Source organism: Vombatus ursinus, unplaced genomic scaffold, assembly GCF_900497805.2.
Source record: "Vombatus ursinus unplaced genomic scaffold, bare-nosed wombat genome assembly UNPS02000749.1, whole genome shotgun sequence".
Classification (NCBI taxonomy): Eukaryota; Metazoa; Chordata; class Mammalia; order Diprotodontia; family Vombatidae; genus Vombatus; species Vombatus ursinus.
This window is the reverse complement of record NW_020940527.1, coordinates 19,656,471-19,670,922: the sequence shown is the minus strand read 5'-3', so window position 1 is coordinate 19,670,922 and position 14,452 is coordinate 19,656,471.

The following is a 14,452-nucleotide window of genomic DNA, read 5'->3' as shown; positions in this document are numbered from 1 at the left end:
AGAAAAGAAAAGAAAAGAAAAGAAAAGAAAAGAAAAGAAAAGAAAAGGCAAAAAGGAAGGAAAAGAGACCCCATCTGATCACAGAAGCAGCACACGCTGGGGACCTTGAGTCACGGAAATGAGTCCAGCTGTATTGCTGATTCTGTTTATGTCAGTAAACACACACACAGACACACACACAGAGGAAAAACAACCCCAGGAGGCTGGAAAAGGAGCTCTTCATTCTTTTGGAGAGTTTTGTTGTTTTTTTTTTTAATAACTAATGACAGCCCCCTGAGTTCAAAACTTCAGTTCATTATACCCAGTCTATGGGCCTTCCCAAAGGCCTTCTACTCTCTATTTACTCAGAGCTTGCCGCCATCATTACGTTAACTTTTCATCAAGACACCCTGAGATAATTCCTGTGCCTTTTTATGTTATCATCTCATAACTTGGAAAGTGGGTTTCATATACTCCAGCCTATTGATTCACTACAAAAACATTTTTGTTTAAAACACTCACCTGCCTTTTAATATACATATTTATATTGAAAAGGAGGCTGTAATAAAGGGCTTAAATGTATATTTTCTTTGAGATTCAAATGTAGTGTGCACTGTATAAGCTTTTATACATATCTATATATACAGTATGTTAATATAACCTATTTTTGGTTATTTTCTCCTAATATATATTTTATTTTGCAAAAGAGGGGGGTACTCCAGTGTGCCCTGCAGATGTGTAAGTTGCTGGGTTAATTTTGAGCTGTTGAGGCACACATATTCTTGAAATAACACACATAGTAATATGTTTAAATACTAAAACGAAATAACCAAGATTTTATATTTTTGTAAATTATACTTTCTATACTATAGAATATGTTATAAGTGCTTTTTACTGAAAGCTAATAAATTAAAGTACAGTTGTATCTTTTTAAAATGGTATAATTCTGTTATTTCCTTCTTTCATTAATTAACTCCATGAATCAAATATTTACTATATATAATGCTCTTGGGAGGATACAAAAATATAGAAAGTACTGGCCCTACTTGTAGCTCTCTAGCTGGGGAAATGAGAAAGGTATACACAGAAATATAGTACAAGAAAAGGAAATGATGAGTGACATATAAGTGACAGAAACAACTTGTTCTCTAAGGTGACTTTTCCAGTTCTATACTTTTGATCCTACACAACTTGTTAGGAAAAGTTTCTTTAACAATCCATTAAATTGTCCATTCTACTGATCTGGAGAAAAATAAAGTTTGGGGACAGCCTATATCCCAGCATCTATTCATTCAGGCAGGTGGTATCCCAGGACCTCTGTTGTCCCTTCTCAGGGCCATGTCCTGAGCTCTGCCCCATACCCACCAACTCCATAAATCCTGAAATCAAATGTCTCTCCTTACCAGGTGTTCAATGGTGTTTGCCCTGGGCACCAGAATTCCCAGTTTTAGCCTAAGGTAGAAGCAAAATGTAATTTTGCAGCATTTAGGATTAAAACCATCAGGTTCTATTAATTGACAAGCAGCTATAAAGCACCTACTATGTGCTGTCCTAGGAGTTCAGGATACAAAGGCAAAAATGAAACAGCCCTTACCCTTGAGGAGCTTACATTCTTATATGCTCAATCCCAGTGAAAGAGGCAGGAAGTGTATCTACCCAAGTGGTGTATCTGGAGAAAAGAGGAGAGTAAAAAGAAACAGAGAAATTGCATTTGTCTAATTATGTAATTTGAATGGGGGCCCGGTGGTTCAAGCAGGATGGGGTCAGGTAAGAAAACGAATATAGATTAGTAGAAGGAGCAACTTTGTCTCCAGTTTTAATTATGAATGCGTGTTAAAATATAAATGTACCCAGATACAAGGAACATCATCACACATAGAATGTGTCCCTCATCCTTACTACTAAGAGTCCCCAAGAATCCCACTTAGCTCTGATGATAGCTCACAGCTTCTGATTTAGGATTATGAGCCAAATTCATTTCTTTTTCACTTTTGTTTCTAAACAAAATTTTAAAAAAACTGATGAGGCAGTGCGGTAGCATGCAAAAAAAAATCTATCATCTTTGGAGTCATGTGACATGGGTTCAAAACCCAATACTGCCATGCCACCTGTGTGACCTTGAGTATGTAATTTTAACTCTTTAGGTCTCAATGTCCTCATATATAAATAATGGCTAGCATTTATATAGCACTTTAAGGTTTGCAAAGCATTTTGCAATTATTATCTCATCTGATCCTCACAACAACCCCAAGAGGTAAGTGTAATTATTATCCCCATTTTACAGATAAAGAAATTGAGTCCCATAGAGATTAAGTGTCTTGCCCAAGGTAATATAGCTAGAATGTGTATAAGACAGGTTTCTAACTCAAGTCTTCTCAACTCCAAGTGATACCCTGTACCTCTTAGCTGCCTTGGGAGGTCCATTCCAACTCTAAACATGTGATTACATGATGGATTATTGACTCTCCTCTATCCTCTTCATGCATCACTGAATTCATTGACTTTTTACCATAGTCCTAAATGTTCACCTCTTTTTTTTGCTGCCTGTCATTTTTCTTCCATAGCATCTTCATCTATAGAATGAGAGGGTTAGACTAGAGGACCTCGAAGGTCCTTCCAGTCTACATACAGTCTATAAACTATGAATTATCCTTTTACCCCATCCACAAAAGTCCTTCTGTGATGCCTTATTATGACATGGGGACAATGCTGAGCATTCTAAGGCTATACCAATGGAGTGAAAACACTTGCAAATCCTATCAGCAGGAAAACATTGACATATGGACACTGTGATAGCTTTTAATCATAAAATCACAGAATCAAAGATTTAGCACCTTAGACACCACCTAGTCCAATATGCATCTGAGCAGGAATTTCTGACAAGTGGTCATGAGGCTGCTGTTCTAAGACTTCCAGCAGTGGGGAACTCCTTCACCCTGATGCAATTGATCTCACTGTAGGCCAGCTCTAATTCCTTTTTTTTTTTTAAGTATTTCTTTTGTCAAGTCAAAATCTGACTCTTTGAAATGTTTACCTAGTTCTGCTCTCGGGAATTAAACAAAGCAACTGTTAATCCTTTTTTCCAAATGACAAGCTAGCAAATACTTGAAGACAGTTACCAGGTCTCCTCTAAGTTTCCTCTTTTCCAGGCTAACCATCCCCAGTTCCTCCAACCTGCTATTTCTAGTCTCTTCAACATCTCTGTTACTGAATTTTAGCTGTGCTATACTTTATCAGTGTCATTCCTAAGATGTGGTATACAGAAATGGGTATAACACTCATGAGGCAGCTGGGTTGCACATTGGACAAAGCTTGGACCTGGATTCAGGAAGACTTGTGCTCAAATTTAGCCTCAGACACTTAGTAACTGTGTGACCCTGGGCAAGTCACTTAACCTCTCTGTGCCTCAGTTTCCTTTATCTGTATAATTCAGATAATAATATCACCTGCTTTTCAAGGTTCTTCTGAGGATCAGATATTTGTGAAGCTCTTTGAAAATCTTAAAGTGCTATATAAATGCTGTTATTATTGTTATCACATCATCTGACCAGAGCAAAGGATAGCAAGAGTATTCATCTCCCATTTCTATGCACTATATTTCTGCTAAGTTGGCCAAAGATCACTGTAGCTTTCTTGGCTGTGATGTCACACTGTTGACGTTATCTTACAATCTACTAAAATTTAGTCTTCAGATGAATTGTCATTTATATCCGTGCCTCTGTAATTTTGTACTGGTGTAATTGATTGTTTTTTAAGTATAGGATTTTACATTAGAGGCATGATGGTACAGTAATAACGGTGCCAAACTTGGAATTAGGAGAGACCTAGGTTCAAATCCTACTTCTGACACTAAACTGGGGAACAGCTTAGTGGGACAACCAGCCCACTTAAACTCTCTTTGTTTCAAGGAGCTCCTCTGAACTTATCTCTTAAATCATCAGTCTTGAATCCACATTCAGAGTCATCTCATGGAAGAAATCCCACACTATTGCATATTTGCATAATAATAACCCTAGTGCTTAGCTCCCAGGGGTTGTTGTGAGGATCAAAAGATGAACTTAAAGGATGACAAAGATGTTAGTTATCTATCCCTTTAAAATTTCATCCCATTAGAGTCGAAAAAATTTGTCTTGGCCTGTTGAGATCATTTTTGAATCTTAATTCTGTCATTCAGTGATCTGACTGTCCCTTCCAGATTTATGCCCGCTGCATTTTTTATAAGCATGCTATCTACAAAGGCATGATTATCATCGACAAAAATGTTGAACAAAGCAAAGGACAGAGTCCTGTGAAACTTGCTGAGAGCTTTCCTTAAACATCAACGTTAGTCCATTAATCATTCCTCTTTGGCCCTGGCTGTGCAAACAGCTGTGACTATACCTAAGCATAATGCCATTCAGCCTACTTCATCTTGACTGCAAGGTTACCTAAGAGCTTTTGTCAATGCTTTGGCTGAAAACCAGGTATATTATATCTATAGCACTATCTTGAATACAGTGCCAGCACAGAGTTGGTGCTTAATAAACATCTGTTGCAAAGTCAGTCTAATTACCCTGTCAAAAAAGGAAATGAGGATCATTGGGCATGACTTTTTTTTTGTTTGTTTGTTTTAATATTTTATCCCCGCCTCCAATTACATGTTAAATCACTTTTATGCCTTGTTTTTTTTGAAAAAGCCTTCTCATTCTTACCACGTGCCTTTCTAAGTGCTCACAAACTTCCCCTGTAATGATAAAGAGCCCCTGTGCTTCTTCAGGCAGATTTTTCCTTTGCATTTCTCTGGTTTCCACCCACACCTGCACACTCTGGGGAGTTGAAAGAGGGTGCTGAGAGAAAGTAACTGGAACTATAAAATGACAGGAATGCCATTAATTGTTGAGTTGAGCTGGGGGCTTCAAACCACAGCCTGTAAATATTGCCAGGATCTTAGACTAGAGCTAGAAGGACCTTAGAGACCATTTACTCCTAATGTCCTCATTTGACAGATGAGGAAAGCTCATGTAGGTAACAAATAGCATAGGTGGGATTTGAACCCCCTCTGACTCACACATACCAGCACATGCGCCTACAGTACTCTGGAGTGTGGCAAGAACCAGATTAAAACATAATCGGGAAATATTCATAAAATAAAAATACAATGAAACATAAAAAAACTAAGTCAATAAGTGACTGGTAGGAACTGTTATGGATGGATTAGTGTCCATCAATTATATTTGAGTTTTACACCACTGCTCAGAGATCTGAATGCCTATACCAGGAAGTCTTTTGGGCAGAATTCTAATACCGGCCTCTGGATGGCACATCCAGGAACATACTTCACTACAAAAGACAGAAACCGTTTGGTGGAGGTCACTTTGACTGGTGGATAGAGGACTGCCTCATTCTCTTAGGAATCCAAGGTTTGGAGGTCATAGCTATGGGGACAGTGGAAACACCAGGGAGATCTACTTGAGCTGCATCTGAGGAGACAAGATAGAACAGGTTGTCTGTTGATTGGTGAGTTGAGGAGGAGGTAGAGGAAAAGTACTTGTCAGAAGACAACTTGTGACCCTAGTGAATGTTTAAGGAGGTAATAGGGGAACAGTGAAATAGAGTATTCTACTCCTCTATTTATATGAGTGTAACATTGAGTTTCTATCCCCTGGTGCCAACAGTCTATGGAAGCTTTTGTTATAGGCCATGAGATGGCTGATCCTTTACCTGAGGTGCACAACACTGCTTGGAGTTTTATCACTGTGTATTTTAAATTCCTTATGGAAAAGTTATTCCAGACTATAATAAGAATGTGTTTCCTTTCGGATCATGTAAAATAGGAAAGGAGATAAGCATCTAAATGGGAAACAAGGCATTAGTTATATTTTGAGGAGATTCTCCCACAGTTCTAAATACAACTAAAGTAATGAGTCAATTGTGATAAGTTCATGAAATACAGTAAGTGACCGATATTCTGTATTTTAAACCTTAGATCGGAGGGTTTTGGTAAACCTAAGATCTACGAACTTTTTTTAACATTTCGATAACTGTATTGCAATATAATCGGTGACCTCTGTAATCCTATATAATTTATTTCATGCATTTAAGAACATTACTCTGAGAAGGGAGGTCATGAATTTCATCATATGCCTACACACACACACACACACACACACACACACACACACACACACACACACACATAAGATTAAGAAACTCTGCCCTATATTAAGTTGACAGGGACATCCGGGTTGGCATAGATGCTCGTGGTAGTACAAACTTCCTGAACCATGTCTAGCTATTACATCAGCCTCTTGATTGGTTATTGTCCTAAACTCTCAAAGAGGATCAAAACGACTTTGCTATGTTGAGGTCAAGGTACTATCGAGTCCGACGGTGGCGGATCTGACCGATCTGAGCTCAGACAGCTCTAGCACAAATAGTGCATCCGAACATTCGGAGTGGAGATGTCTCTAAACTTGCACATCGGCCTCTCACCCATGGAGGGCAACCTACGCAAACCTCCAAATGTGGGGCCTAGGCCGCCTCTTGCTCCTACCAGGTAGAGAGAGCATACTCTGCTCTACCAGCTTTTCTGCGCAGGGATAAAACGATCTCGTCTCAAACTGTTTCAGTTTTTAGGTAGAAGCCATTTTGGATTTAGGCTCAAAGGATTTGAGTTCACTTTTCAGCTCTGCCACTTCCTGTATGCACTACTTTGGGCAAGTCATTTTACTGCTCTGTGCCTCAGTTTCCTCATCCATAGAATACAGGGATTGGATTAGGTGATCTTGAAGGTGCCTTCCAGCTCTGAATCCTGTGATCTAGCTCTCCTAAGTATAGTTCAAAGAAGACAATTGTTTCTTTCTTTTGAAAATTGTGCAACCTATGTCAGTCTGGAGTCCTGGGACCCTTCCTCTGCCTAAGAAATCAGCTGTTACAACTTGAACCTGAGTAGGTTCCAAGATACAAGTTTGTATGCTACATTGGGACAGGGACTTGAACTCAGTGAAGGGATGGCGGGTATTTTCTTGCCATCTCCTCGCTTAACTTGGATTTCAATTCCCCATTAGTAGCTAAAATGTATGTGTCACTTTAAGGTTTACAAAGAGCTTTACTTGTGCTATCTCTTTTAACTCACATGATCTTCACAACAACCCTGTGAGGTAGATGCTATTATTATCACTGCCATTTTACACATGAGGAAACTGAGGCTGAGAGAGGTGCAGGGACTTTCCCAGGGTCACACAGCTAGTAAACGTCTGAGACAAGATTCAAACTGAGGCCTTCCTGTCTCTATCCACTGCATCACAAACCTGCTTCAACATTTACCAATTTTTAACTACCCACTAAAAATGTGCTATCCTAGAGCTGAGAACCATTCTCATAGATTGTTAATCTTTTCTCAGTCATTTTTCGGTCATGTCCAACTCTTCATGGCTTCATTTGGGGTTTTCTTGGCAAAGATACTGGAGTAGGTTTGTCATCTCCTTCTCCAGCTCATTTTATAATGAAGAAACTGAGGCCAACAGGGTTAAATGACTTGCCCAGGGTCACAGAGCTAGTAAGTGTCTGACACCAGATTTGAACTCAGGAGAAGTCATCTTCCTACTCCAGGCCCAGCACACTATCCGCTGTACCACCTAACTGCCCTGTTCTGATGGACAGAGAATATAAAAGCAAAGTAGAAACTAAGTAGTTCTACCTTCTCTCCAGTATCCATTAACACTGACCCAACCATCCTACATGTATTTCTCTCCTTTCCTTGATCTTTCTCTTCCTGTATGTTTGTTCCTATATGAGTGGAGAAACTCATTACTAGCATGAGAAAATCATCAGGACAGTCTCATAAGACACAAAGCAGTTCTGATCTACACCAGGGAGGGTACCCACACCAATGAAACCTTGTGCCCTTCCAATACTGAAGTATTCCTTTCACCTTGTTTCACCTGTAACTGTCTTTGTGTCCTCTCGTGAACATGACTTGTCCTTGTGCTCCTGTTTCTTTGTTAACTAAAATGTGAGTTTATCAGTTATCTAAGCAAGGTAATAATAATACCCTACACATACAAAGCACCTTAACGAAACATTCATATGCATAGTCTCATCTGATTTTCATTTCAACTCTGCACGGTAGTTAGGGTATGATTGTTCCTATTTTATAGATGTTCAAAGCCTACAGTTTTTGACTCTCTAAGCTTAATGTATATATGTTTTTCCCATACTGCCTCTCTTTGTCAAGTTTTAATTCCTAAAGGTATGAAACACTGAGAAAGCAAAAAAAAAAATTGAATTATTATTGATACCTTGGGGATATCTATTGGTGTAATATCCATTATAGCTTTGTTCTTGACTATTTCTTAGCTGATACTCATATCCCTAAGCCAAACCACCTCCCCTCCATCCAAAAAAAACAAAAACATGGAAACATATTGTCATTCTCAAATTAAAGCTGTTCCAAAGCGTCACCTCCTCCTGAGGGAGATGTCAGCTCTGTGGGATAATGAAAGCCTGAGTCTAATTTTTGTCTCATGTTATTGAATTGTCTTTTTCCCATAGCATTGCTCATTGTTTGCAGTACTTACTCAAACTCATCAGTCATGGGAGGGATGCATATTGGCTGGATGTGTGTTAACAATCACAACAAGAATTCCTCACCGCGGCAATCTCCAATCTGGAAAAGAAGACGAGAAAGGAGAGAGCCCCAAAAACTCCAGGCCACAGGCAGCATTGAATTTACAGGCATTTATAGATGCCTGCTATAAAGAAGTCCCTGGAGTTACAAAGCTAAAAATGATCTCTTTCCCATCCTCAGGGAGCTTATCATTCCACCCAGGAAATATGAAATGTACACAGATAATTATGATATGCAGATGAGTATATGAGAGGCAGCTGAAAACATTGAGAGAGAGAGCAAGTCACCAAACCCCTCAGTGTCCCAAGACAACTCTTGAAGGTTATAAATGACAGAGCAGATCTGACTTGGTAGAGGGTGTTCCCTCACCAGGAACTCCATGCCAATGCAATCACAACTTCAATGGAAAAAAAAAAGGTTAATACAAGATAGGCAGAGAGTGAAGCAAAACAGAGATCCAGAGAAAAAGCTTTAAGAATACTTGAAGGAGAGAATAAATCTGGCCTCAAACACTTGCCAGCTGCATGACCCTGGGCAAGTCACTTAACTCTCTTTGCCTCAGTTTCCTCATCTGTAAAATGAGCTGGAGAAGGAAATGGCAAACCACTCCAGTATCTTAGCCAAGAAAACCCCAAATGGGGTTACAAAGAGTCAGACACGACTGAAAATGACTGAACAACAATGAGTCTGCTCTCTGGAATTTAGTTTCCTCATCTGTAAAATAAAGACGATGGACTAGACTTCAAAGATCCCTTCCAAATTTGTGTGGTTGTGATCTTTATGACTCAATGACTTCTCCCCAGAGTGGTCGGGGAAGTTTTATTTACCCCAGAAATGAAAATTGAGCTAAGTCTTGAAGAATAGTGAGAATTTGGCAAGGTGGAAAGGAGAAAGGGGAAGAGGGAGGACTCCAGGAAGAGGCAAAAATGGCAGAAGCAAAGGAATTCCAAATCAGTGAGTTATCCAGGGGACTGGAAATAAATCAGTTAGGCTGCTGCAGAGGGTTCCTGTTGGGGAATAGTGGGCGATCAGACTGAATGAAACTTGGCTTCTACTCCAAACTCAGTCCTCTTCATAACTTCTCCATTTCTGTTGAGTACACAACCTTCCTTCTAATCCTTGACACTCAGTCCAGGTTCCCTCACCCCACCCCTATATCCAACTGGTTGCCAACCTTTATCTCTATTTTTACCTCTGGTGCCATCTCTGGCATCTAAACTCTTTTATTCAGTGACACAACCACCTCCCAACTTCAGGCCTTTCTCACCTCTTGCCTAGACAACTGCAATAGCCTTCTAAATGGCCTTACAAGATTCCAGCTTCTGCCCTTATTTCATGAATTCTCCACAAAGCTGCTAACTTGATATCATTCGCCAGACCATGTCATTCTTCTCCTCAAGAATCCCCTGTGGTTCCCAATTGCTTTTAGGGTAAAACATAAACTCTGCTGTTGGGCATTTAAAGACCCTCACAAGCTGAAATCAGTCTATCTTTCTAGACTGATTTCATATTATATGCCTTCATAGACTCTACATTCTAGCCAACTTTTTCTACCTGCTCTTTCTCATGCATAATCTTCCATTTTTTGCCCCCATGCTTTATGCAGGCTATCCCCTACACATGAAATAAATTCTTTCTTCACTACAATTTCTTAGAATTTCTATATTCCTTCAAGGTTCAATTCAAGTTTTTACAAAAAGTCTTTCCTTAACTCCTTGTTATTAGTGTCCTCCCCTGCAAAAAAAAAAAAATCACCTTTTATTGATTTTTTTTCTATTTTGTATTTACTTATGTGTGTTTGAGTTGCTTCCCCCCAGGTAGGATGTAAGTCCCTTGATGTAGGGTACCCTCAAATACTTCAATGGATCTGTAATCTCGTTGATTCAGAAGTTCACTACAATAATGCATCTCAATCTATGCATGCCTTTCCATCCTATGCGACTGTTATCCATGTCCTACTGAAAATCTGACAAGGCAGGTCTACCCAATATACTGAAGGTTTACTCCATTTCTCTAGACATAGTAAAGGCACCACTGGAATACTTTGACCATCTATCTGTTGTCCCTTGCACCTTCCACAGAACCATCCCATCTTCTCTTTCTATAATACCATTCCTCAATAACATCCTCTACTTCTGTTCTTTGGAGTACCTGATTGGTTATATGATGCAGCCTGTTTGCACCTACCATGAGCCTTTCTGTCTTCCTCTGTCTCATAATTATCTTTAGTTATTTGAAGGCAGTAGTATTCCAGGTCTCGCTATCATAACATCAAAATGATACTTTTTTTTTAAATAATAGTCCTTGTTTTACAGTAAGCTTGGGGTCAGTGAAAGTGCACTGCCATTTCCTAAAAAGCAATCAAGGATGCTCTTCTCCTTTTCAACTAAGGGCCCTGCTCATTGTCTATCTGGACTGTCCCCAAACCACATATCATTGGATAAGCTCTATTGGGTGACCAGAGACATGTCAAAGTCTAGACAATAGACATTCTTCATCCTCTTGAGCTTTCCCGTGTGTATTAACAAATCAAACACCTTTGAGATCTCTTCGAGGAGGCTCTGCAATGTTCTGGGGCTTGATGCTATTAACACAATGTCATCCACAAACGGGAACTTCTGGATGACCTCACCATCTATCTCCTCCATTATACTGGCAAATACATTGAGTGAATCTACATCTGACTGTTTTATACTTCACTTAACCTTCGATTATCAAAAGGTCAATGAACAAGATTTATTTAGTGTTACATCTTCTGAAGAATCCTGAATGATCTTGGCATAGGGAAAGGAGACTCTTTCTTAGAAAAGAACCCATGGCTAATACAGAAATGTTTTGCATGACTTCACATATATAATGGGTATCATATAGCTTACCTTCTCAATGAGTGCGGGAGGATTTGGATGAAAGGAGAGAATTTGGAACTCAAATTTTTTTAAAAAAACAAATGTTAAAAAAAATAAAAATATTGAGGGAAAATAGAAAGAAAAGAATTCATAAAACTTTATTGGGGAGGGGAATGTTCATTATATGGAAAAGCCAGGCTTCTGCATAATCCATAAGCCTCTGGACTTTATCATTTCTTTCTCCTGAACCATATTTCCCACATAGTTCTCCCCATCCTTGCCTTTTCCCACCTTTGGATTGAAGTCACTGAGCTTTAGGGTGTATATTACTTTGATTTTGAATGTCTTACCAAGTTTTTTATGGAATTTCCCTACCACTTCATCCAAGCATCTAAGCTGCAATTATTTTCAATCCCCACAACATCTCTGGCATCTATACCTTTTGTCCAGGTACACACACACCCACCTTAGAACAGACCCTTCTCATTTCTTTCCTGGACTATTATAAAAACCTCCTAAATGGTCTTGCTGATTTCCATCTCTGTCATTGTCCAAATCACACTCCACATAACATATATTTATCATTCTTACTCTGATGACCAAATGTCCCATGAAATAATATATCTTGTAGGTTTGGGCATATAATAAAACACGCTCTATCAACTCCTTGGTTTATCTTTATAAGAAAAGCAAAGACCGTTTTGTTTCTGTCTTTGTATCCCCAGCAGAATTACTGGCTCATAGTAGGAACATAATGATTATTAAATGAGTGATGGAAAAAGATGAACCATTTAGTATCAGAAAACTTTAACAATAAGATAATATTCATTTTAAAATAGATTTTATTCTTTGGTCCATTGCATATACTAAAAGTATTACAAAATAAAATCACCTCAGACAATCCAAAACAAGAACTCTGGTAGGTCATGGAGGGTCTTAAATGCCTGGCTAAGGAGCTTAGACTTTATTCTATAGTCAATGGGAGTCACAGATGATTCTGGGAACTGGGGGAAGGATGGGGTTGGAAAAGCAAAGTGCACAGAGGAGAATTTTAGAAAGATTAATCTAGTAGCAGTGTTTAGGATCAATTGCAAGAGGTCAGAGGTCAGGTGCAGAAGGCCAGTTGGTAAGCTATTGCAGTAATCCGAATGTGAAGTGATAGGGTCATTAAGGAGGGTTATAGAAGCAAGAAAGGAAGAGAGCTACCAGATGAGCACATAACAGATCTAGCCACAGGGATATATCTATACATGAAAAAATAATTAAGAAACTTAGAAGATCATCCAAATAATTCAGTGTCTCATAAAGATATTTTTACTTGAAGTATTCTGACAATTGGAGATAATCTCAGAAGGAAGGCATTAGCATTAAGGAAGACCAGGAGAGGCTTTTTGCAGAAGTTAGGATCTTAGCTGAAATTTGCAGGAAGCCAGGAAGCAGAGATGAGAAAAGAGAGAATTCCAGGTATGGGGGACAGCCAGTGAAAATGCATGGAGTCTGGAGATGGAGAGTCTTGTTTGAGGACTAGCAAGGAAGCCAGTGCCCATGGATCTTAGAGTACATGGAGGGGAGTAAGGCAGAAGACAGGAAAAGTAGGAAGAGAGCAAGTTATTAAGGGCTTTGAATTCTAAACAGAGGACTTTACATTTGATACTGGAGTTAATTCAGGATCCTTTGGAGTTTGTTGAATTGAGGGACATGGAATGATCCAAGGCAAGGGGGGATGGGGAGGTACGGGGGTGGGGGAGCAGTAGTAGCCTGGGTACAATTGGGAGACATTAAATAAAAATAAGGGAGCAGTGGAAGTATAAGGAAAGAAGAGAAGAAAAATTTGAAAAACCGTTCATACATGTTCCATCTGTTGTGTAACAGAGTTAAAGTCATAGTGATTATATTATTTTCCAAATAAACACACAAAATACAAATTATAACCAATCAGTGGTCAAGTCCACCAACAGGTCTTACTTAATGAACAAGTATTTGCAGGCAAGCATGTCATGCATTGTCGGGAAGTCCAGCATGCATCAGCAGGAATATGTCCGTGTAATGACTTGTTTATAATACAATACTTTATGGTTACATGACCCAATATTGTGCTACCAGAATTTCAATGCGGAGGAAAAACTCACAAATTTACAATGAATTATTGAATTTAAGATGTATCATTTTTAAAAAAAAACCTTTTGTTTTTTTGAAATGACAAAAATTTTTTTTAAAAAATTAAAGGGTTAAAGAAAGTAGACTTCCAAGGGGACACTGAGTAATCTTTTTTTGAAAAGGGAATAATAAGCCAAATAAGTTTGGGAACCCCTGGAATAGAGTATCAAGGAGAAGAAGGTGATTAACAAAGTTGAAGGTAGCACAGAGTTCAAAAAAAACTGCCCTGAGGTACTAGAACCAGAGAGTAAAATAACCATAGAAAGAATACACAGATCACCTCCTGAAAGAGATTCCAAATTGAAAATGCCAAGGAATATAGTAGCCAAATTCCAAAATTACCAGGTCAAAGAGAAAATACTGCAAGCAGCCAGAAAGAAACAATTTAAATATCATGGAACCACAGTCAGGATTATGCAGGACCTTGGAGCTTCTACATTAAAAGACCAGAGGGTGTGGAATATGATATTCCATAAGCCAAAGGGGCTTGGATTGCAACCAAAGATCAACTACCCAGCAAAAATGAGCATGATCTTTCAGAGGAGGAGATTGATATTCAATGAAATAGGGGACTTCCAAACCTTCCTAATAAAAAGACCGGAACTCAACAGAAAAATTTGATCTTCAAATACAAGACTCAAGAGAGACATAAAAAGCTAAACAGGACAGAAAGAAATAACATGTTATTAATAAGGACAAACTGTTTGCATCCCTACAAGGGAAGATGATACTAGTCACCCTTGAGAACTGTATTATTATTACACCATGTTCAAGGGGTATACATAAAGGGGGTGGATATAAGTTGACTTTGACTAATGATAAAAAAAAAATCAAGTGGCTTAAAATGGATCCAAGTAAGTGG